This window comes from Desmodus rotundus, chromosome 5, assembly GCF_022682495.2.
Source record: "Desmodus rotundus isolate HL8 chromosome 5, HLdesRot8A.1, whole genome shotgun sequence".
Classification (NCBI taxonomy): Eukaryota; Metazoa; Chordata; class Mammalia; order Chiroptera; family Phyllostomidae; genus Desmodus; species Desmodus rotundus.
This window is the reverse complement of record NC_071391.1, coordinates 100,808,584-100,829,500: the sequence shown is the minus strand read 5'-3', so window position 1 is coordinate 100,829,500 and position 20,917 is coordinate 100,808,584. Positions and strand designations below refer to the sequence as shown.

Here is a 20,917-nt window from a genome sequence, read left to right as displayed (position 1 = left end):
TGGTCAAACACCATGGAGAACAAAGCAGAGCACGAGCAAAATTTAGGCCCTTCTTCCTGCTGTTCTTGTGGGCCCCAACTCCACTCGCACTGGCCCGCACCGCTGAAGGCCCCTCTCGTTTTAGATGAGTGGTTCTCTCCCCTTGGTGCGTCGCAGGCCCTCTCCCCAGGAAAAGACTGCCTGTGGCCCCTCCTCCCTGTGCTCAGCGCTTGGGTTTGACACATTTTCATCAAAACGCACCATGAGCACCATTCACATTGTGACAACGCGCCAACATACACCACATGCAGTTAACATGTTTTATCAAAAAATGCTTACTCTTCCTACAAAATGTATATGTGGATATTTTCTACTCTATTTCAAAAAAAATTTAACTACTGACTACAACCTCAGATGGATTTTGTTTCTGGACCCCTCTCCAGCCACCCCCTCCCCAGGGGCTCGTCCTCCCTCAGTGATGAGCACTGATGTGGCGCAGCTCAGCCGGAGCCTTCCTAACTGTCCTTTTCATGGATTAAGATGAACCTTGGGAAGCCTTGGAAAGTCATGAAAATCTGGAAGTACCACAGCTGACTAGTTCCAGGAAAAAATGTGTAACAGTGGGCTATTTCAATCTCCCAAATTACACGGTGTGGGTGGCTATTTTAATTCACCCAAACATAGAGTTGGAGCTCTACTTGCAGAAGGGACAACAGCGCAAGTTGTTCTGGGCAAAGCCAGAGGGAGCTACAAGCTGCCGCTGCAAGGAGCCCCGCCCCTACTAAAGTAGCGCTCTGTTTTCTTTTCTAATTGAGCAGGAGTAGCAGATAATGCAAACCCTAAGCATCTGTGGGAAAGTAGGTCATAAGGGCCAGACCAGATCCTCGATGGCCAGCCCAACAGACCCCACTCCTGCTGGGTCAGAGACAGACTGTCACCCATGCTGCTTCCGTTAGCACCCAGGTCTGCAGGGGGACGTGGGTGTCCTTCAGAGACACTGGAGAGGCTGCAGGCATGGCAGCTGGGTCGATAAACTGGGGCACACGGCTGGTATGGGGCAGGTGCAAGGAGAGCAAAGCTGCCCAAAGGCTCCTTAGACACTTCCCGTGACCCTCAGTTCCCACTGTGGCTGACCCAACACTCACTCTGCCTTCTTCCTAGTCTGGGAACTACCCTCTCTGGATTAAGGAAAAGCCAGTTCCATCTCCAGCTGAGGAGTGGCTGTGGTCTTGATTAGACTAAGGCAATTCTCAAACTTGACCTTGCATCAGAATCACCTGGAGAGCTTGTTAAAAGATAATCGTTGCTGGGCCCCATCTCAGAGGTCCTCATTCGGGGCGGAGGGCAAGACTGAGGCTGCATTTCTGTTAGATCTCAGGTGAAGCTGAAGCTGCTGGCCTGGGAACCACGCCTGGAGGAACCCTATTCTCACAGCCTTGGGTTCTTGGTCCAGGGAGACTACATGACCCTCACCACTCCACAGCCAGAAGGAGGACTGCGAGACAGCATGGCTGGGGACCAGCTGGCGTGTCTCCTCCCCTGCTGCTGACAGGAACAGGAGCAGGGGAGCAGCACACAGTCCCACTGACCCTAAGGACCACCTCATAATCATGAGGAGGCAGTGATGGCTGGCAGGCAGAGAGAGAGGAATCCAGGACCTTGATGAAAATGCTGATACAGTAAGACTCCAGTGCTGTGAGATCACAAATGTCCTTATTGTTTACTTGACAGCCAAAAGCACCCACTGGCACACCCCACAATCCAGGGAGACCCTTGAACTGGGCATCATTCTTTCCTCATAGGACTCTGATCCCCAGAAACACCCACATACCTAACTGTATTTCCTTCATACCTCCCGAGTTGGTACACCTGGGTCATTCTTCTTAAACATCTGAACTAATAACTTAGAGAATACAGCATGTGCAATGCCAGCAACACAGGAGAGGGAAGAAAAGGAGTCCCACATCCCAGAGTGAGTTGATTTAATCAGCTCCTGTAACAGCAGCTGACACCAGCTGTTGCAGGGCTGTGGTGGAGGTGTGGGGACAAGGAACGGGAAGAGAGGCAGGGGGGTTCGGAGGCCTCACAATCCTACCTAGTAAGTGTAACAGGTGGGTTGTGCAGGAATTCCAAGTCAGGAGAATTACCAGGTGTCTGTGGGGCAGGGATCAGACAGAACCCCAGGAACAGAGGAGGTGAACACTTTCCTCCTGTTGGAGTCCAGAGGACACACTTCTGTCTTCCTGACCCTATCCCAGAAAATGGACACCTCATTTTATCACCCTAGCATGACCCTCCCCCACTGGGTGCTTCCTGCTTCTGAGGCCTTCGCCAAATGAACCTCACATTGACTTCACATTGAAAACCTTGCAATGTCTCACCTGACCCAGGTTAGGGAGCACAGGCAAACACCAGAGGCCAGCTGGGCTGGCAGGCACAGACCAGGCGTGAGCAGGTCTGTGCAGAGAGCAGACACCCTGGGGCTCTGATTTCCCACTCGTCAGCCAGGTTACGGCGAAAGGGACGGTTGAGAGATTATTCCCACGGCCCTAACTGGCGTGGCTCATTTGGTTGGGCCTCCTCCCGCAAACCAAAAGGTTGCTGGGTCAACTCCCAGTCAGGGCACGTGCCTGGGTTGCGGGCCAGGTCCCCAGTGGAGACACAGAAGAAGCAACCAATGGATGTTTCCCTCTCACACACAGATGCTTCTCTCCCTTCCTTCCCCTCTCTCTAAAAATAAAATAAAATCTTTAAAAAAAAAAGAAATTAAACCCACAGAGAAAAGGCTCATCTAGCTCCACACTGCCTGCACCTGCTCTATATGTGAACTCATCACAACAGCTGATGTCCCTCAGTGCTCAGCAGGTACCAGGGGTCACTCCAAGCACTTGCCATGTATTAACTCATTTTACCCCTAACAAGACTCTGGAGTTGCTGCCACTATCAGCCTAGTTTTGCAATGAGAATACCAAGGCACAGAAAGATTAAGCTACTCGCCCCAAATCACACAGCTAGTTGGGGGTTCATGGGGAACTCAGCTGTAAAGTCCACAATAGTTTCAGGATTAAAATAAATAATTTTGAAAGACTAGTATAATGAAAAAACAGGATTGAGTAAAAAAAAATCCTAATAAATCAAAATACCGAAAATAAAAAATGCTGATATTGGGGACTCCAAGTGATTAATTTTTACTGATACATGAAGTACAGCATTTATTTTAAAGATTTTATTTATTTATTTTCAGAGATAGAGGGGAAGGGAGGGAGAAAGAGAGGGAGAAAAACATAGATCAGTTGCCTCTCGTGCACCCCCGACTGGGAACCTGGCCTGCAACCCAGGCATGTGCCCTGACTGGGAATCAACCCCGTAACCTTTCGCTCTGCAGGACAGGATGATGCCCAACCCACTGAGCCATGCTGGTTAGGGCACGGCATTTATTTTAAAGTCCTGTAAAGGCAGCCATGTGATTTCATGTAAATGGCACTAAATCCAGACAGACCTAGGCTTGAATGCCAGCCCAACCTCTTACAACTACCCCTCAGGTAGGTGCCTTAACCACTCCTCACCATGCACCAACTCCACTCCCACAGGATCTCCTCAGAGAAGGCGCATGTAGACTGTGGGGACTGGTATGCAGGTGGTGCTCAGAAAATGTTAGGCTCCTTCTCCTTTAGGATGAAAACACATCACACTTAAAGGAGACTCCTAAGGCTGACTACAATGAAGTCCGAATTTATAGTAACTTCCACAATCCAAAAAGATAAAGAAAACAACCTAATAAGAAAAGAACAGGCAAAGCTGTGCATTGTTAAATCACAGAAGCTCAAATATAAACTAGCAAAATAAGGTTTCCAATATATTTGGTAAGCTGTAAAATGTAACTGAAACAATGTCTTCTTTATCCATTAGATTTGCAAAAATTAGCAAGATTTATACTCTTCAGTGTTGGCTGAGTTGAAGGGGAAAAGGCAATTCACATACCAACAGAAGTACAAACTGATAAAGCCTCTTACAAGTGGGGAGCAATCTGGCAAAACTATCAGTTTAAAATTATTCTTTGACCCAGAAATTCCATCTCTAGGTATCTAGAAGACTCAGGTATTTGTGAGTGTTAACAGTGACATGCTTCACTGTTCTTAAAGCAGAAGATTGGAAACAACTTAAATGTCTCGCAATAAAGAATAGTTAAGGTCAGAGGTCAGTTGGCCTCACACACCTCTCCATTCCGTCCCTCTGGTGCACTCACAGATTTGCTGGCTGTGGAGAATGCTCCCAGGTAGGCAGCTGGCTAAAGGGACTTTCAGGGTCAGCAGTTCCCTCTGTCATCATACATCTTGCCTCCCTGGTGCTTTACAGTTTACAACACATTCTCATATACATTATTTTATTTCACCTTTTCCTTAAAGTGATTTTTTTTAAATCCTAAGATTCAGCTTAATAACCTTATGACAAATATTCGGTTTTCAAAACAATGGCATAAACTATGTCTACCCTTGACTTTGAGTCTAGTTAGAAGACAGGACTTGTACATGAGCAGATAAACACTCCGTCCAAGATGCATAAGCCAAATAAAAACTAGATACGTAAAGTAGCCACTATATAGAATTAGTGTAACTAATTCTGTCACTGAGTTCAGTAGAAATCCCACCCTCCCTTCTCTTTGGATCTGTCCAGCATCCACTCATTTAAGCCTGTCTTCTGGGCAAACCTCCTGGTAACTATGGCTTGTTGTTAAGAAGGTGTGTTTACAAGGAACAGCAGGGAACGAGGCCTTGTGGGGTTCTGTTCACATGCAACACCACCCGAGGGACAGGAGATGGTCTTTTGACACCAACCCACCAACAGGACCACCACACTGACCTTCCCATGTGGGCACCATCACTCATCTTTTGTCAAAGAAACTAATAAATTGAATCTCCTAGGAGTAAACATTTCTGCAAAGAACCCCCAAAAGAAAGGCCCTAGCCCAGATCCAAAGACAAAATTCCTCTTAAAGAAAGCCTATTTTCAACCAAAGAAAAATTAGGTTTAATTCTAGGCCAACCTACAGCTATCCTATGCCAAGAGCAGGTAGATCCCAAAACACTCAGCAAAGGGGGTTCTGTTCTCATCCTTCAGAGAAGAGAAAATTCAGAATAAAAGTTAACAAGTGGCAGATCCAGGATTCACACTCAGTAAGTCTGTCTATCCGTCCCCACCCTACTGGCTCGCCCACAGTCCACACAATCCACTGTGAATGGAGAAGAATCAGGCGTTCAAATTGCCACCCCACCCCCTCGTCTTGCCCTGAGGCGCAGGCGACAGATCAAACACTCCTCTTAAGCAGCCTCCCAACACAAAACACATTGAGAAAGCAAAGCAAAACACAAGAAGATGGACTTTACCACTGCCTTATACTTATTTCCTGCCCAGGGGAATACTTCCAGGATCTGTCATTACAGACAACTCAAGCAGGAGGAACACACCATTATGTAAAGTCAGAGGGCAGGCCACACGGGGAAGGGAAAGCTGAGTCCACAAAGACATAAATTCACCTTGACATTTTGAGTGTTTCGGTCTTCTGTGGCCTACATATTCATGACTGGCTTTTAAAGAGACGGGCACAGCTCCCTGCAAATGTCTCAGGCCTCCATTCATTGACTAGCAAAGGCAGGAATAAACAAATTATAAAAAAACAAAGATGCCACAAATGCTGTCGGGGGTTAGAGGACTGCAGCGAAGGGCAGAGTTTCGAAGATGGAAGGCATATTTCGCAGATTTCCCACGTTTATTTTTACCAGATATGTTTACACCCGAAACACGGCGAGGCCTGCAACATCTGGAGTCACCAGATCCGCCCTGGAGATGCACCAGGCAGGCGCCGGCCGGCCCGGGGCGCCGGGTCCCGCGTCCCGGTCCCCTCCGGCGGAGACGCCAGGTCTGCATTCGCCCGGGTGCGCAGGGTCGGTCAGGTCTCAGAAGACGAGACCTAGACTGCAAAGCTCGGCTGCAAATTTCCATGACAACCGCGGCGCCGTCCCTATCTCGAGCACAGGTGCTAGGATGCGCACAGCGCCCCGCCGGAGGCATCGAGGTCTCAGCTCCGCAGCATCGCTGCGCCCCCTGCCCAGCCGACCCACCAGCTCGTCTGGCCCCCGTACCTGGCGCGCTCCGGCCCGCGGCGCCAGCGCCCAGCTGCCCCGCCGTCTTCGGTCCGCCGGATCGCGCGCCCGAGCCCGGTAGCTGCAGCGCCGCCGCGGAGTCGTCAGGTCGCAGGCTCCGGCCAGGCTCCAGGCGCTGCTGGTCCTCCTGCGCTGGCCGCCAAAGAACCGCCCGCGCCGCAGCCCGACTCCCGGACGACAGCCGCAGCTCTGAAGGCCGCGGCCACGGCAGCCCCGCCCAGGCCCGCCCCTCCCCGCGCATGCGCCCCACTGGGTCCGCCCCCGAGACCGACTTCTGAATCCTATTCCTGGGTTCCCGCGAGACCCCGCTGTCGGCGGGGACTGCATCACCAGTGGGGGCCCTTGGACCTCTTCACCTACGTGGACCTAGGCATTTCGGCCCAGTGTGTTGACGCTTCTGCGGGCCTGACGCGTCCGCAAGGTAGGAGGCTCCGTAGGAGACGCGCGAGCCGGGACACGCTCCGCGGTTCGCCGGCAGGAGGAGCGCGCCGTCCGCTTGCAGGTACCCTAGGAGAAGTAAGGAAACGCAACACTTAACCCAGAAACACGCAAAATTAACATCTCAATGCCAAAATGCAGATAAGCAAAAAGAAGAGAAACTGTTAACATCCACACTTGTGCCAGTACATTATGTAAATATGCATTTATAGACTCTCACCAAATATTAGTTCCCTACACCTCTCTCCCCCAAAGCTTTATTTTTTTTACAGGAAAATAGAATAGTCAGAAAATTTGGAAGAAACTTTGTACTTTAATATGACTTTAAACCTTAATATTTCTGCTTGAGCAAAGATAACTACTAGACTGAATATAAACACTGTATCTTGACCCCTGGCTGCTGTGGTTCAGTGATCTGAGTGCCAGTCTTCAAACCAAATGGTACGCGGTTCGATTCCCAGTCAGGGCACACGCCAGGGTTGCTGGCCAGGTCCCCAGTAGGGGACTCATGAGAGACACCACACGTTGACGTTTCTGTCCCTCTTTCTCCCCTCCTTCCCCTCTCTAAAAATAAATTAAAGTCTTTTTAAAACAGCATTTTATCTTGAGGTCTTTACATTTTATCAGGAGAAAAAATGTTTCTTCTTAAATATTCTTAAATGAGAACTATTTTAATTCAATAAATCAGAACACTTCTTAGCGTTCACATCCTGTAGGTATTAAAGCATTTATAATTTGCCTTTAAAAGAAAGGATATTAACCTATTAGAAATAAAAATTAAACAATTCTCTGATCTCATTTAGAATTATATCTGAGACACCCCAAGTCACCAAAATCCAAATGCCGATAATAATCTGGAATAAAAATAAGCGAATATAAAATGACTTTAACGGTTTAACTTCTTTTCTGATTTTTTACTTTATTTCTACTCTGGAAAGTAATTTACTAACAAAACATTTTTTATTTCTTTAGATAAATGGAAAAAATATATTGTCAGAACTTTAGCCCTAGTATAAAGTTAAAGTCAGAAAATCAAACAAGCTTGTGAAAATGCAAACATATTTTTATATTTTATTTTCTATCCTAAGGGTGACCCTTATACCTGCTTTACCTGGGACAGCCCCAGCTGGCACCTTTTATCCAACTGAATTATTAGTAGGGGCCCCTTTCACTCTCAAAAGTGTTCTCAAAAAAGTTCAGACAATATATTTTATGGCCATGCTAGCTTTAATCAAACTGAAAATTTTTAAATCATTAGCTTTAAAAAAAGAAACAAATTTAAATTCACAAACATTTATAAATAGACATCAGTTCTGTTCACACCATTCATTTAGCACAGTAACAAACACTGCATGAGGATCAGGCTTCCAACAACACTGTCACTTGACTGCTGTGTAATTCTGTATAATCTTAAAAGGTTAATCACATTTTTAATGTGGCAAGAAGTGGGGCTTCAATTGTAGAGTAAATATTGTGGAGAGAAGAGGAGCCAAGTTTATCAGTAAATATGGTGCTATGCACCGCAGGCATCACAACGTGACAGAAGAAAGTATTCCCACCCTTTAGAAGCTCCCATCATGGGTTCCCCAACCCGCAATGACAACATCCTCTCAGAACCTGCTAGAAATGCAAAGTCCCAGGCCCCATGCCAGATCTACTGAATCAAAAACTGAAAGCGGGGCAAGCAATCTATTTAACGAGCCAGGGGACTCTGATAAACATGTGGACCTAGACAGTCCTATATACAATTAGTAAGCTAATTTAGATCATCTATATTAGGTCATTGTGAGCTGAATAGTGTAATTTGCGGGACTTGAACCAACCTATACGAGAATTTCTTTTTGGGCTATTAAACACAATATATTTATGTCCATATGGGCTTTCATTAGAGAACATATGTACCCTTGAAAATCAACAGCCCGGCTGCCAAGGTCCTTTCCCCAGAGAGGTGTGACTATTTGCCTGGCAGCTGACTTGAAAAGCTCCATTCTCAGGGGTTATCTTTAATTGACATGGCTCAGAACTGACTCTGTACTAATGCTCTATCACAAGGCATTTGGTGACTCAAATAGCAGCAACTGTTTAACGTGGCAGCGGTCTAAGGAGGTGACACCAGTTGGAGCTTACAAAGGAGATGACCAAATAAATTAAAAGGAAACAATAAGGAACTGACGTTCATGGGGGTGGGGGCTTTGGAAAGATCTGACATATTTCTGGCACTGTAAAAGCACACACATAATCTCTCACTTCTGGCTGACCTTGAGGCCTCGAGAAAGCAAGCAGCGAAGGGTAAGGCAGAGTTGTAGGTTGCCTGCCCGGGCATTGAAGATGTGAGTCAGCGTACACATAGAGCTTCTCCATAAAGATAGGGAGGCATGTTGGTTCCAGCATTTGAGAATATATTTTATCTAATCATTAGCCAGTCATTAAGCTAACCAAGCAAGGACTTAAGTGGCTTGAAGGGACAAAGAATACAGACTTTACAGAATTATTCCAAGTCACTAAACAAACAAAAAGCAACAACAAACTCTAGGGTGAAGGGAAATATGATTTCCAGAATTGCCACATTAATTATTTAAAATGTCTAGTTTTAAACAAAATGTTACTAGACACATAAAGAAATGGGAAAGAACACAGGCCAATAGAATGTCCATGAGAAAATAAAATGTTGAACTTACCAGGCAAATACAAAATCATGACCCGAAAATTAAAGGAAAGTATGAGAGCAGCAAAAACAGGGTATCCGTGAAGAGATAGCAATCACACACACACACACACACACACACACACAAATAGAAATCCTATAATTAAAATGTACAGTAACTGAAATGAAAAATATTTGTTACACGAGTACAACAGCAGGTTGATCTGGCAGAAGAAAGAATTAGTACTTGAAGGATGTCAATTGAGGGACATAAAGAAAAAAAATTAAAAATATGAGCAAAGCCTTAGAAATGTGTGGGACACCATTTAGAATGTCAACATACACATACTGGGAGTTCCAGAAGGAGTGGAGAGAGGAAGATACAGGAAGAATATTTGAAGATATAATGGCTAAAAACTTCCCAATTTTATTTTTAAAATTGGTGGAAAAATACTAACCTACACATCCAAGAAGTCCAATAAATTCCAACTAGGATAAACTCAAAGAGATTCATCATAATCAAACTAGCAAAAGCCAAAGACGGAGAGAATCTGGAAAGCACCAAGAGAGAAGTAACTTCCTGCTCCAGGAGGATCACCAGGGTGAAAAGGGTTCAAGAAAGATGTGTCAGGAAATAAAATGGTCAGCCCTTAACTGTCTCTCCTACTTCATCTCAAGCCATCCCAACTTTTATGTTCTAGCAATATAAGATATAGTATGAATGAATGAATCAATCAATCAATTGATCAATGAAGCTGGTAGCCTGAAATAAGGGTACTAACTAGATGCTGAACTTTCAATAAGTTGTTTCAATAGCCCCAGCATCTCTATCCACGGAGGAGGTGAAAGTCCAGAAGGCCAAAACCCTAGGGCAATGCAGGCAGCAGCTTCTCTTCACTCTTCAAATGGAGCATAATTTCATGACCACTTCAGTTTTCAGCACTGAGCCCCCTGGTCCCCCAGGACTAAGCTACAAACAGGTCCAGAAATGCATTGGAAGGTGGGTTTCTGAATCTCGGAGTGGACTTTTATCAGGTGTGGAGGAAAGAGTAAAGGTGGCAGAGGGACACAGAGGGACGGCTACCCTCTCCAAAATTGAGGAAATGCTGGTGTGTGCTTGTGAGCCCAGGGAACCAAACATACTAACATGTACATTCCCAGGTTCCAATAAAAGTAGGATAATGTATTCATTTAAGACTGTGTAAGCTGCTCCTGAGTATACCGAAAAATGGTGCTCTGCACAGATGTCAGTGTTTCCTCTGGCTAATGGGGGAAAAAAGGGAGTCACTCATTATAATCCTCTTGTCTGTCATTGCCCCAAATAAAAAATCAGTCCTGTGAAAGCAGTTGCCAAAGAGAAAAGTTGTTTCCAAAGTTGTCTACAATCGTGCTGCCTTTTTTTGCCCTAGAGAATCAGTGTTACAAATGGGGACAAAGTTTCCAGGGAGCCTGCAGATTTCTATTTAACTGATATTATAACAATGTTTCTATTAGAAAATAAAACCAGAATTCTATCAGGATAGCAAGAATCTTCTCTTTCCGACAATCAGGCTCTCTCTACTCCCCCCATCCCTGCCCTGCCCATCACCCATTTTATAAGGAAGACAGGCTTCTCCATACTGGTGACACAGAAGTGCCATGAGCGCTGTGAGTTAGGGCAATGTGGAGCAAAGCTCGGCCTGGCTGGAGGTAAGGGGAGGGAAGAGAGGCTGAGCAAAAGATGGGAGCTCCCTCCGAAGCCTCTTTTCCTTTCTTCTTACCGTCCCCTAAACCTGTGGATTTTTGCCTTTTACCTCCCCCAAGTGCACCTTGATCTAAAGGTAAGTAACTTTTCTAAATAGTGAGCTTTCAGTTGAAAATGAAAACTCACTATTACTTTTAAATGTGTTTGACATGAATTATCGAGTGGCTTGTGGAAACAAAATGAATTATAAGGACAGAACTCTGTATTCTACAATATATGTCTAACTTAAAATAAAGAAGTACATAGAACTGTTGTCCCAAAAGGATTTTTAAAAGCCACATTAATTTCTGAAATTAGAATAAATTTCAGTGGTTCTCAACCAGCCCTCCAGAGAGCACTGGGAAGTGTGGCAAAAGAGTGCTGGCTTGTCAAGGTGACTGCAGGTGCTAAAGGCATTTAGTGGGGATGGGCCACAGATGCCCAGTGGGCACAGTATGATGCTTCCAATACAGGGAGGGGCTGCCCTGCCCCAGACAACAACTGCAAAACTCATGACTTCAATAACTTGGAGCCAACTCTTACAATTCCTGTTTTCTTCCATGATGAACATGTTTCCAGTGTTCTTGGGAAACACTGAGTCCATTTCAATTGCCAGGGCGACTTTACTCAAAGGACTGGTGGCCACCAGAGTTACCTACAAAACACCAGGGCCACAGTTATCCTCTTTCCTCCTGACAGGATCAGAGGAGGGCAGAGCAGGAGATGCCTCAGAAACTGCGTAACTCCACGCCCCCGACCCTGCCCCAGGTGCAGAGATACAGTAGCTGTGATGAAACCCTGATAGCAGAAACATTAATCCACCACAGCGGTCCCAGAGCCCTGAACAGAGTATCCTTGCCTGACAAAACATTCAGAAACATGGTAGAGCTGAACCATGTGCTCATGTAATCTCTGCAAATTCAACTGTCTGACTTTGGAGCTGGGTGGGAGGGAGGGAAGGCAAGAGGCAATCTGAACAGTGTGGGAGGCTCTGCACATCCTTCCACTGCTGAAGGGAGCTGGCATCCCAAGAGCATCTCAGAGCGCGAGCAGTTCACCACACTGACATTCAACATGCCAGGACCAGGCAAACAGTGCTTTTAGTTCATGGATTTCTACATTTCTCAATATTAACAACTGTAACAAACATAAAACCATTCTTTATATGAAGCAAATTATCAAACAAAAATAGAAATTTTGAACTGTTGTTCACAGGAACTCAAAATCACTAAACTGTATTGATTTGTTATCAAATACATACACATGCTTCTGTGGAAATGAAATTCTCTGACATTTTAAATGCTTTGTGTCCCATGATCTCTTTTCTATAGATATGATTATGGCATTTGTCTATTTCTCTTGTGACATTGTAAGTCTTAAGAAGCTACCTTCTCCACAAGCAACTGGTATTGTCTACCTGAATTTGTATATAAATATATATGTAAGAACTCTGAGAAGTGAATCATTGCTACATGCACACTTTAACATTCTAGTGGGGGGCAGAAATTAATTAAAAACCCATGTTTCTGTAGGTAAGTGAACGGGAAGGATACACAGCAGCCTGTCCAGACAACACTCTTTACCTCCCCCTGTTGGAGAATTGTCATACTGCAATAACTGCATTAGAAAAATCCTTCCGTCATAATGAACAAAAACCTTGATGGTGAAAAACCACAATGCTTTTTTCTTTAAATTTAATTTTCTTTTTTCAAACACTTTATTTTTATTTTTTATGTTTAATTATAATTTATTGATTATGCTATTACAGTTGTTCCCATTTTTCCGCTTTGCCCTACACCCCTCAGCATCCCCCACTCCCTCAGGCAATCCCAGCACCACTGTCCATGTCCATGGGTCATGCATATAGGTTCTTTGGCTATTCCATTTCCTACACTGTACTTTACACCCCCGTGGCTATTCTGTAACTTCTATCTGTATTTCTTAATCCCCTCACATCTTCATCCACTCCCACATCCATCCTACCATCTGGCAAACATTGAAACACTGTACCCATGATTCTGTTTCTGTTCTTTTTTGTTTAGTTTGTTTTTAGATTCAGTTGTTGATAGATAAGTATTTGTTGTCATTTTATCGCTCATAGTTTTGATCTTCTTCTTCTTAAACAAGTCCCTTTAACATTTCATACAATAATGGTTTGGTGATGACGAACTCCCTTAGTTTTTTTCTTGTCTGGGAAACTCTTTATCTGCCATTTGATTCTAAATGATAGCTCTGCTGGGTAGAGCAATCTTGGCTGTAGGTCCCTGCTTTTCATAATTTTGAATATTTCTTGCCAATCCCGTCTAGCCTGCAAAGTTTCATTCGAGAAACCAGTTGACAGTCTTGTGGGAACTCCCCTATAGGTAACTAACTTCTTTTCTCTTGCTGCTTTTAAGATTCTCTCTTTTTCTTTAACCTTTGGCATTTGAGTGATGTGTCTTGGAGTGGGCCTCTTTGCATTCATCTCGTTTAGGACTCTCAGTTCTTCCTGGACTTGCATGTCTATTTCCTTCACCAAATTAGGAAAGTTTCTTTCAGTATATCTTCAAATAGAGTTCCAATTTCTTGCTCCTTTTTCTTCTCCTTCTGGTACACCTATGATGCAAATGTTGGAAAGCTTGAAGTTGTCTCAGAGGCTGATTATGCTATCCTCAGTCTTTTGGATTCTTTTTTCTTTTTGTTATATGGATTGGTTGTTTTTTGCTTCTTTATGTTCCAAATCATTGATTTCATTCTCAGCTTTATTCATTCTACTGTTGTTTCCCTATAAATTCTTCTTTATTTCAATTAGTGTATCCTTCATTTCTCACTGGATCTCTTATGTGCTCTTGAGGTCCTCCCTGTTTCTTGAGCATCCTTATAACCAGTGTTTTGAACTCTGCATCTGATAGATTGCTTATCTCCTTTTTGTTTAGTCCCTTTTCTGGAGTTTTGATCTGTTCTTTCATTTGGGCCATGTTTCTTTGTCTCCTTTTTTTTGCAGCCTCCCTGTGTGTTTCCATGTATTAGGTAGAGCTACTTTGACTCCGTTTCTTGGTAGTGTGGTCTAATATAGTAGGTATCCTGCAGGATCCAGTGGCACAGCTCTCCCTTATCACCTAAGCTGGGTACTCAAGGTGTGCCCTTTTGAGGGCTGAGTAAACCCTCCTCTTGTAGTTGAGCCTTAATTGCTGTTGGCAGGTCTATGGGAGGGATTTACTCAGACCAGTCAGCTGCAAGGACTGGCTATGACCACTGACCACCAACCTTCACCCTCTGTGGAGGATGAGCTATTCAGGGGCAAGGTGGTGGTGCTCTGATGTGGTCAGTAGCTGTCCACTGGGTGCACAAGTTCTGGGGTTTCCTGGGTGGTACAGATCAAGGTCAGCACCCACCCGTGTTTTGCCTGCGGCCACCCTGCCTGAGTTATAAAGCAATCTGAGGTGGTTGCTACTTGTGCTGGGCTTGGAGATACCCAAGTGAAGCCAAGCTCTGAACCTAGGTTGGCTGCTGCTAGTGCTGGTCCTGGGGCCACTTAACAAGAGGTACAGGAGATGGGGGTTGGGGACTTACTGAGGCCAGCTCTTGCTTATTTGATAAGATTTAGGTAGTCGTGAAGCATGAGTCAAGATTCATGAGTCAGCCATTCATATGGAAAACTCATGGTTAACAGCTTGGGTTACCTGTAATTTGGGTGTGACTGGTACAGAGTCTCAGGGGATCTCCAGGGCAGGGCAAACAGTGTTAACCAGACTGATAGAGTCTCAGATACAGCCACAGCCTGCCAGCTCCTGTGGATGTGTGGAGGGAGGGCTCAGCAAAGGGACAATGGCTTCTGCCCACCTTTCTGTCTGGGAGAAAGCTGTCCCCCAGCTCCCACCTTGACGCCAGACACTTCCGTTCCTTCCTGTATGCCCCTCTGGTGCCTCTCAAACTGCTACCCTGGTGCTGGAGCTCAGAGAGAGTGAGCCTGAGTAAGTCTGTGTGGGTTCTTTAATAGGAACTGCTTGGTTCTCCAAAAGTTTCTCTTTTTTTAAAAGTATATTTTATTCATTATGCTATTACAGTTGTCCAATGCTTTTTTACCCCTTTATCCCCCTCCATCCAGCACCCCCATTCCCTCCAGCATTCCCCCCCTTAGTTCATGTCCATGGGTCATACATATAAGTTCTTTGGCTTCTACATTTCCTATTCTATTCTTTACCTCCTGCTGCCTATTTTGTACCTACCAATTATGCTTCTTATCCCCTGTTCCTTTACCCCCATTCTCTCTGACCCCTATGCACTGATAACCCTCCATGTGATCTCCATTTCTGTGACTCTGTTCCTGTTCTAGCTGTTTGCTTGGTTTGTTTATGTTTTTTAGGTTCAGTTGTTGATAGTTGTGAGTTTGTTGTCATTTTACTGTTCATAGTTTTGGTCTATTTCCTTTGCCATATTAGGGAAGTTTTCCTTCATTATTTGTTCAGATATGTTTTCAATGTCTTGCTCTTCCTCTTCTCCTTCTGGCACCCCTATGATGCGGATGTGGGAACATTTAAAGTTGTCCAGGAGGTTTCTCAGCCTCTCCTCATTTTTTTGAATTCTTCTTTCTTCATTCTGTTCTGGTTGAATGTTTATTTCTTTATTCTGCTCCAAGTCGTTGATTTAAGTCCCCGTTTCCTTCCCTTCACTGTTGGTTCCCTGTACTTTTTTCTTTATTTCACTTTGCATAGCCTTCATTTCTTCCTTTATTTTGCATCTGTACTCAGTCATTTCTGAACATCCTGATTACCAGTGTGTTTGAACTCTGCATCTGATAGGTTGGCTATCTCTTCATTGCTTAGTTCTTTTTCTGGAGTTTTGATCTGTTTTTTCATTTGAGCCATACTTCTTTGTCTCAACCCACCTGTTAAGTTGTAAGGGGTCGAGTCTTAGGTGTTTGCCAGGGCAGGGCAACCCACTTGGCTTTGTTGTGGTGCTGTCTGTGGGGCAGGGGTCAGAGAGGGAACAATACTGCTTGCTTGGCTCTTGCCCCACTTTCAGTCACTTCTCCCACTTCCCCAAATGAATTGCACCCTTTGAGGTGCTGCCCTGGTGCTGATTTTTGGGTGGGTTGGCTTATGTACATTCTAGGACCCCATGAGCCCCTCCAACGGACTTTCCTGTGAGACTGGCGGTTTCTTCTGCCACTGCAACACACACAGGTTTTTACAGCCAGAGGCTTTGAGGCTTTATTTCCCCATGTTGGAACCCTGGGTTGCATGGTCTGTCTCACACCCCATTCGTTCCTCCCAGTTTATCCGCATGCAAATGTGGGACCACCTGGTCCTCCAGCCTCTGCCTTGCCAAGTGTCCTCTCCACCTCAGCTGCCTGTTTCACCTGTCCTACCAGTCTGGATGAATGTTTGTTCTTTAACTCCTGGGTTGTCAGACTTCCATTCAGTTTGATTTTCTGGCAGTCTGGTTGTTTGTTTGTTTTTAATTGGTTGTTATCCTTTCTTGGTTGTGTGAGGAAGTAAAATGTATACCTACATCTCCCATCCTGGGCAGAAGCTCCAGCAGCTTCTTCCACCAACTCAATCCCTGCTGATTTTTGCAGCCAGAAAATATGGGGACTTATCTTCCTGGCACTGGAACCCTGAGCTGAGGGGCGTGTTGTGGGGCTGGGACTCCTCACCCCCAAGATAGCCTCCCTGAGTTTTTATCCACTGCATGTGGATGTGGGACCAACCTGTTCTGTGTCTCTACCCCTCCCACCAGTCTGGATGGATGTGGTTTCTTTAATTCTGTAAATGCCAGACTTCCATTCAACTCAATTTCTGATGGTTCTGAGTGATGTTTGTTCTAAAATTTTAGTTGTAATTTTGATGTGGTTGTGAGAGGAGGTGAGTCATGTCTGCCTATACCACCATCTTGAGCAGAAGTCCTCTAAGAATATTTTTTTTGACGGGACCTTTTTGGGTGGTGCACAACTATAGCAATCACATGTGACAGCCCTGCACAGTGTCGGTAAAAACAAGCCAACTCTTTCCTCTCATCCCCTGCCAAGAGTGAGCAACCTGCTCCCCTGAAGGGAATGCTGGCTCTACTAGACCTAACAAACACTTCTAGACTGAAAGCAGAGAACCATGCAAGAGATTTCCTGGGGTGATTTTGATAACACTTGATTTTCTTCTTGTCCAGCCTTTCTACAAGGGGTGATCCTGTTTCTCTGGAATGTATAGTCAGCATGAAATAGGCTTGGAATGGACAATACATAGGAAATAAAATTCAAATGTCTAATAAACAAATGGAGGGAATAGTAGAATCACTTGTGAACAAATAAATACAAACGAAACAACATTGTTAGCCAAGTCCGAAGTCCTCCTCCCTGTCCTTGCTTTTCTAGAACTTTCTATGAGAAAGATGGAAAAGAAGGGGAGCAGAGATGGACTTTCTTTTTCTGTCTGCCTACTGTCCTGATTATATCATCCCAGCAGCAACGGAAGATCGTGACAGTGGCAGTTGGTTCCAGACTTCTTTCGGGACTTTTTGGTGGGGGGCTCCCAGGACTAGTCTCACCATGCATTGCCCCTCTTCAGATAATGTTCAAAGTCTCTTCTTTGCTGAACTCCTCTGGGTTCCTACATTACCAGAAACAGCCAGTGGGAGCCCTTCCTCAAAGGTCTGAGGTCCTGCTCTGAGTTGCTAACCTTCTAGCCCCTGTTCTCCCTGCCAGGGGGCGCAATAGCTGCTCCCGCAGTTGCTCCCTCCAAATAACCTCAGTGCTCTGATTCTGCCCTTTCAGCCCTTTAACGCCCATCAATTCATTCCATCTATTAAATTCTCTTTGGTGAAATACCTAACATATTATATATTTATCCCAATTTGTTCTTAGATTCTGATATTTAGGTTCTTTCTTATTTTTTTCTATTAAGGACAATGCTGCAATAAACATTTATACCCATCCCCAGGTACACATGGGTGAGAGCTTTCTTATAATGTGGAGCCAGAAGTAGGCTTGCTAGGTGACATGGATTGACATATTCTTCTTTACTGGACAAAATCCTTCCCTGCACTACAGGGAAGCATTTTCATTCTCCATTTTGCTCATCATATTTTGCATCTCACTTTTCCTTCCTTGGGGTATTACTAATGGCTATGAGACCCAAAGAAGGAAGCCACCTTCGTTTCTCTGTGATGAAATGCTGGCAGAAGGGGCTGGGATGGACCAGAGGTGTCCTGATAAAAGCCGTTATAGGCCCCTGGCCCTGTTTGACTTTGACAGCTGGGAGCATCAGATCTCTGAGGGCCAATACTTCAGGGGGGTGGAGCAAGTTTCCTGCCTGATAACTCAGCTGAGTTACAAATACTTTCAGACATTTTTTATACTAGTTACTACCAAGACACCAGTTGTCCAACTATGCATGGATCCTTGAGGACTAGCAGCTTTTGGATTTTCCCAAACCTGAGGTGCTGGAATCTTTGCCAGACCGGGTTCCACAAAGCCAAGGCTCCAGCCCCTCATCTGAGATCCTACCACCTCTCACCTCCCCAGGGTTCTGCCAGGGGACCTGCCTCAGTCCATATCCATTTTCTTCCTTTCCTGTCTCAGGGACTCTCTGTCTTGAGGCACACATAGGCATGCACACACACACACTTCCATGAGAAGCTATCTCCCAGCCTGGGTTCTGATGGTGGCCTCCAGGGGCAGCCACAGTGACTGGGAGGCCAGAAACCTTGTCTCAGTTTCCAAGTCAGTGAATAGGAATCCTGAGAATGACCCAAGACTCAGCTTCTCAACTATCTTGAAAGTTGGAGGCTAACTAGCCGAAAATAATGATTATTCACTACAACTCTATAAGGTGGGCAGTGTGATTCCTACTTTTCAGGTGAAAAAGGTGAGGCCTAAAGATAAAATATCTTGCCTGTGTGGAAAGGTGGTGAGTTGAATAAGAGCAGGCCTGTCTTCCCATTTTCTGACTTACTACCAAATCTCCTTGGGTGTAAGCAGTGGAAAAGCTGGGAATATGCTTACCCAGGTGATGTGGACCCTGGCCAGAAGGGTCTGTGTGTTGTGGCTGCAAAAAACAATTCACATGGACCACAGAAGTCCCGTGGAGGAAAAGGAAATGCATGGCCATTCTGTAAGTGAGAGAGAGGGCCAGAGGGCCTTGACCCCTGCCTGGACAGGCTTTTATTGCTTTTCTGGGTACATTACATCGAGGATGGTCCTCATTTACTATGCACAGGTTCACTCTAGGTGATTACCTTTTACAGATAACAAAGGAAAGAATGTTGCTAATTACTTCAAAGAGAAGGATGCTACAGATCAAGGGGAAAAGTGGTTGACCTGGTTACACTCTATATGTGGGAGGTTTAGCACAGATTTTAGGAAGTTACTTTAAAGATATGCAGTAAACATTTGCTGCCTCAATCTAGGGTGAGGGAGTTTTAGCAAAAACAAGTCTCATAGCAGCCTAGGTACAATGCAGGCCTGATTCCCCATGGGAGAACCTGTCTGTGGGCGTGTGTCCTGTACCTTGCTCCCCACTGGCCTTTCCGAGTGGAAGCTGGGCTATATTTCCCATACCATGCGGATAGGTTTCCTATACCCAGGCCTCCTCCAGCTTCCTTTCTGTTTATGCATGCCTTCCCAAACTGCCTGAGCACCCCTCTGATGACCCTGGACAAAGTATACCAGCAAATTGAGCATCCTGCCTGGGATACACTTTGTATATATCTGAATGCTTTGACTTCTTCACTCTGACAAATGCCACAGCTTTGGTTGCATTTTCTCACCTGCTTTGAGCTGTGTATGTGTCCTCACATGGAGTGAGCTGTCCCCTGCCCACCAGCACCTGTTCTTTCTGGGATAGCCAGCCCATGGCCTTAGAAACATACATCATGACTGCATCTTTCCTCATGACAAAATATGGAAAAATACAAAGCAGGAGTCATTCAATGTTCTTAAATTCAGGTCTTTATTTTTCCTCTGCAAATATGGATGTAGGCATAATTAACAGTTAAGGCTTTTAAAATATATGCATTTTGAGAATACATTGCTAGTTATATTTTGCTGATGATATGAGCTTTGATCATAATATCATTTAATAAACCTTTTAAATTCATTTCAAAAAATTAAAATGGTGAAATGAGTCATAATAAAAACCAGAAGAGACCCATAAAAATCCACAACACATACTTGAAAATGCAGCACCTTTTGTATGAACTACATTAGGGCCCAGTTATTGGGCATATGGATTATAACATCAGACCACAGAGACTTCAAAGTCGCCAAAGCAAAATGGGATATTTTGTCTCAAAAGAGATATGAAAGGGGGTGGGGAGAGAGAGAGAGAGATTGAGGAGAAAAGAAGGAAACTTGCCCTTATGACTTGTCTACATTAGGAGAGTGGCTCCTCTTGGGGTGATTTAAGCAAAGTCTCATCATTAAGATTATAATTTTCAATCATAGAACTTAACTACATAAATATCTTATAAAATGTTAATGGAATCCTATTTACTGGATTTTTTAAAAAGCTACATTCTGCACTCCATATGCTTTTTGCTAGCTAAAAGCTTTGCCTCAAGATGTAATTCCAAGGGAGGGTGAGGCTTCCTGGGGGAGAATGGGCAGTTTGCAAAGATATGGCCTAAGGATCTCATCTTCCTGAAGTCTCAGTTGTCCGCTTTGTTTGGCTGAAAACCTCATTCCAACCACCAACCTGAAAGGCTCTGCCCTAAACGTAACTCCTCCTCCTGCCAGGACAGGCCTCCTCAGAGCCCCCACTCAAGGACAAGAGAGGCTATCTTTGAAACCCTTTGGCAGGTTAGAAGGAAGGTATCCTTCCCCAACTGAGATGCTCTTTTCCATGAAGCGGATTCCCATTTCACAGGTGCTGGATGGCACGGTGTCTGGATTTGCATCACAGACTCGGAGTGACCTCAGATGGAGTGATCTTGCTTCACACTGTGTTTGTCACAGCACCACTAAAGGCCGGGGGTTCTAGAGTCCCAAACAGCCCACGA

General features: G+C 44.9%; 1 protein-coding gene across 12 annotated transcripts in view; it reads right to left on the bottom strand.

Annotated features, from left to right (window-relative positions):
* The window catches only part of INPP4A (inositol polyphosphate-4-phosphatase type I A), a 118,695-nt gene extending 112,349 nt beyond the window's left edge, over positions 1-6,346 (bottom strand). For all 12 annotated transcript variants that reach the window (XM_053923735.2, XM_053923740.2, XM_053923741.2 and 9 more), the window contains exon 1: positions 6,120-6,346. The gene's annotated coding sequence lies outside the window, so the exon portion shown is untranslated. The remainder of the gene's footprint in view (positions 1-6,119) is intronic.
* Positions 6,347-20,917: the final 14,571 nt, after the last annotated feature.